The sequence below is a fragment of the Adiantum capillus-veneris genome, chromosome 2 (genome assembly GCF_014529385.1).
Source record: "Adiantum capillus-veneris isolate H3 chromosome 2, ASM1452938v2, whole genome shotgun sequence".
NCBI lineage: Eukaryota > Viridiplantae > Streptophyta > Polypodiopsida > Polypodiales > Pteridaceae > Adiantum > Adiantum capillus-veneris.
The window spans coordinates 127,823,786-127,827,960 of NC_140932.1; positions in this window are offsets into that span (position 1 = coordinate 127,823,786).

The following is a 4,175-nucleotide window of genomic DNA, read 5'->3' on the forward strand; positions in this document are numbered from 1 at the left end:
CACCACAGAAAATCCTGCTGATCTACTTACAAAAGGACTTCCCTCAGAGAGCTTTGCGCATTTTCGCAAGCAGTTAGGTGTAGGGTAGTACATCACTTCTCTACATCTCTTGTATATTAGCTTGTATAGTAGCTTCTCTCACACTTAAAGTACCACATTGGACTTTAAGTGGGAGGTTGTTGGGGTATAAAGCCCAATGTGGTCACCCAGGTAAGTGGGCGGGCCGCCAGGTATGTACACATATTCTTTTGTAAAAACATAATAAGAACTCACTATGCTCTACACATTACAGTAGAGCGAGTTCACCATATCGTCGTGCTCTTCTTCTCGCACTCTTTCTCGCGTCGCACTTCCGCTCGTACTCCTTCAACATGTAGTGTCTCATGAGATCCTAAGGCTCATACAAAGCTTTATGTCAAAACAAATTTATGTGATGAGGGAATTGTGTCCTCTTTTCCTGTATCATGTCGTTTTTTTCTTCATCATGTGTTGTTGTCATTAACTTGAATGCACAACACGTTGATCTTGATATTCTTTTTTCATTGGTCTTTTTTGTGCAAGGATGCAATCTTCATGGTGGCCAATGGTGAAAGGCATGCATCCATTTCAAGTGTGATGCTTGTGTGTGTGCTCATGTGATAGAAATATGTGGTCTTACCAATCTTTTGCTGGCAATGTCTCAAACCCCTCACAATCTCAAGATGTAAGTATGACATACATAGCATAATTGGTGTCACTTGTTTGTAGGAGTTTTAATGACTCATTACATGCATTAGAATGATCTTCAAAACTTTGAATGCCTTGAATTATGCTTTAAAGTGCTTTTCAGTACTTAGTTGTTGTCTTCTTGTTGTTCTACTGCTATGGAGCCTTAGTGCCAAATAATACCAATGAAGAAAATCCTTGGGAGCCGCAATTGAGCGTTTCACTTTTGGTGCCGAATAGTACCAAACAACCAATCTTTCCCAATAAAAGATAATGTACAAAACCAAACAGATATGGCATGGAAATATGGCCGATGGGCTTAGGAAATTATAAGACCAAAGGAGTGTTGAGCCGAACGGTTTGATGTATACCGTGGGAATGAGGGCTTGGGAAAATACAAGGTTCTAGAGAGATTGTTCTATGAGAACCAAGGCTTGTGTGGAAAATTTCAAATAATAAATTAATAAACCAACAAGCTGCACGTATTGATAGTCAAGGACGGGGATGATGACGAGCACGTGCGAGCTCCAACAGAACGAGCAGGTAGGAAGTTTGTAGGTCTTGATGAGCATAGGGAGGCTAGTGATGACGCAAGATAGACATCCTAACCAAAGTTGGAGAGAAATAGTGGACCCACTTGGGTGATGACAAGCATCTTGATGATGGGGAGGACGATGTGAGCAACGGCGAGCAGTCGATGGGTTTGAATAGGGCAACAACTTGATGATGGGTACATAGTCGAGCCGTCGTGATGGTGACTCTGGTGAGCACAAGCCAGCCAAGCAATGACGCGATAGCGAGGGCAGTCTCGTGGGGTTGGTAGTGCACTACACAAGAGCCAATGAGGTAGCATGGGCAGTAGGATGAGCATGGTATTGTAGCTCATCAAGTGTTGCAAGTGTTGACGAGCAAGAGGTTTGCAATCGAGAGTGAAGATGACACAGGCAGTAGCAGCGACTTGGTAGCCAACTTGAAGGAGGATGATGCTCACGAGATGAGGGTCGGTTCACATGTGCAGAAGCAAAGTGTGAGTAATAAGATGGGCTAGAGGCGGTGGCCAGTGTGTGGTTGGGATTGACGTGCAAAAAGAGACAGTCCACCACTTGTCGATTTTGAAGCCGCTTTGGACTTTTGAACTTTTGTCCTTGTTCCCCGTTTAGAATAGGATCCCATCCACACAAGTAGACTCTCTCTCTCTCTCTCTCTCTCTCTCTCTCTCTCTCTCACACACACACACACACACACACACAAGTACACACACCTATGGTTAGAAATATATTTATGAGTACTAATTTGCTCCAACAAACAAAAAGTGATTAAGCAATCAAATGAAAGTTGAAAGCAGAGGACTTTGAACACACAATTGAAGAGCTAGATCTTAAGAAATTATTGCACTTAGGAGCTCTTGGAATGCAATTGTGAAGCACAATGCACACACATAAGTAGCAAAATGCAATGGGGATTATGATGAAAGCTATGGTGTCATGAAGCTGGCTAGAAATGAACACTATGGGGCTAAACTTAATTAAAATAGAATTGCACACACACAAAATAATAGAACGCCACTGATCACTATGCCGTTAATCGAGAAGGGTAGTGGCTCATTGGTATTTCCAAGAGCATGCCCACACTTAACCAATGACTCTAGTGATTAGGGAGAGAGAGACGACTAATGGAGAGCGTCACCCTGGAGTGCTGATACCAATCGTGAAGGAGAGGAATTGTGCTCTCCAAGCTTCAATGGTGATAGCAAGATGTGGAGGGTGAAGCTCACCATCGTGTTAGGGTTAGGGGTAGGGTTAGAGTTATCAAGGTTAGGCTATTGCTTAGAGCAAGAGTGTTAGGTAGAGCATAGACACAATGGTAGTAGATTCAAAATGCAAAGATTCATTAAAAAAGAAGCCTCTCAAATAGTCTTGGTGCTTTACAATCATTGTCCAATGCTATGCACCCTCTTGCTATTGGACCATCTCATTATTTCATCCTTCCTAGGTGGCTTTCCCATAGAAGCCAGAAGTTGGGCTTACCCCAATAGATTTAGCGTGTAAAAGTGGCAAGATAAGAAAGTATGGCAGTCTTTTGATTGGTTGTATGGTAGCCTTTACCTACTATTCTTTTCAATAAGTGCATGAAGATATTCCACTTATGAAGTGTTTATGCATGGCTATTTTTGGAAATTGTACTTTTATGATGTTTACAAAATTTTTGGTCAAGTGAAAGGACAAAGCTAAAGTAGGTTCCACTTGGGAGAACATTAGCATTATTATCAAACGATTTTCACTTTTGTTTTTGAGAACGAAAAATCTTCTCCAAATGGGGGAGTAGTGTGAGGCCAACAGTCCTAATGGCCAAGTAGGAAAGTCCCTAGGACAAGGCACATGGCGTGCATGCAGTTTGTTGGGGTAAAGGCATTGTGCCTCTGCCCAAATTCGGATGTTCGGTGTCCTACGGCCCACTGACCACTTACCTTTGTTCTTGTATATTCACACAAATAAGGAGCTCCCCACTTCTTTGAGACTGTGCTCCACCCACACAACACCACATTTCCTTCTTCCCTCTCGTGCACCGCACCACAGACACATGCATCTGTGCACTATTCACTCTTTCAAATGGTATTAGAGCCCATACCACAATCAACATGCATGTGATGGCTTCTTAGTGAGGCATGGAAGAGACAAAGCTTGGCCATGGAAGCTTGAGCTTGGCGGTGGCTATGCGAGCTTGATGATCGAGATGAGTGGAGGTAGATCTGATCTCGGGAGGAGATTTGATGGAGCTCACATCTCCCTGCATGTGCATCCCTCCCAAGTAAGCATGGAATCTTGAAGAGATTTGCACAAAAAATGGTGCTTGGAGTTGAGCATTTGCAAAGAATTGACACCATTGCAAAGCTAGAAAAAGTCAAGCAAGGAGTAGGGGAGGAAGTGTGTGTGATCCACACACACACTCACTCACACACAATTCAACAGAGAAATTTAAATTTGAGATTTTTTTTTCTCTTCTCTTGTTCTGCACGCACGCGCGCGCACACACACACACACACATTAGTAGCATGGGAAAGTCAAGCATGGTAGTTTGCAAAGCAGTCGAGATATGCAAACTGAGTAGCAACCTACGAGCATTGGTAGAGAATCAAAAGCTATGAGAGCAATGGAATTTTCCAAGGCTGGGCAGCGTTGGAGTTTGGAGAGCACCAAGCATGGGGGAAAATCAAAGCAAGCTGATGAGCAACAACATTAGAACTTGAAGTGAGCATTGTAATCAACAATGTGCGAGCTTGTTGAAAAGCAACAACTGAGCAAGATTAACGCTATAAAAATTGGGATAAAAGACTGTGGTTGTGTGTGTGTGTGTGTCACACACACACACACCACACCACACACACATACAGCTCAATAGGGAACAAAAGGAGGCACATAAGAAGAATTGGTTGCAGAGAAGAAGAATTAATTTCTTCTTCTCCGAGGGTG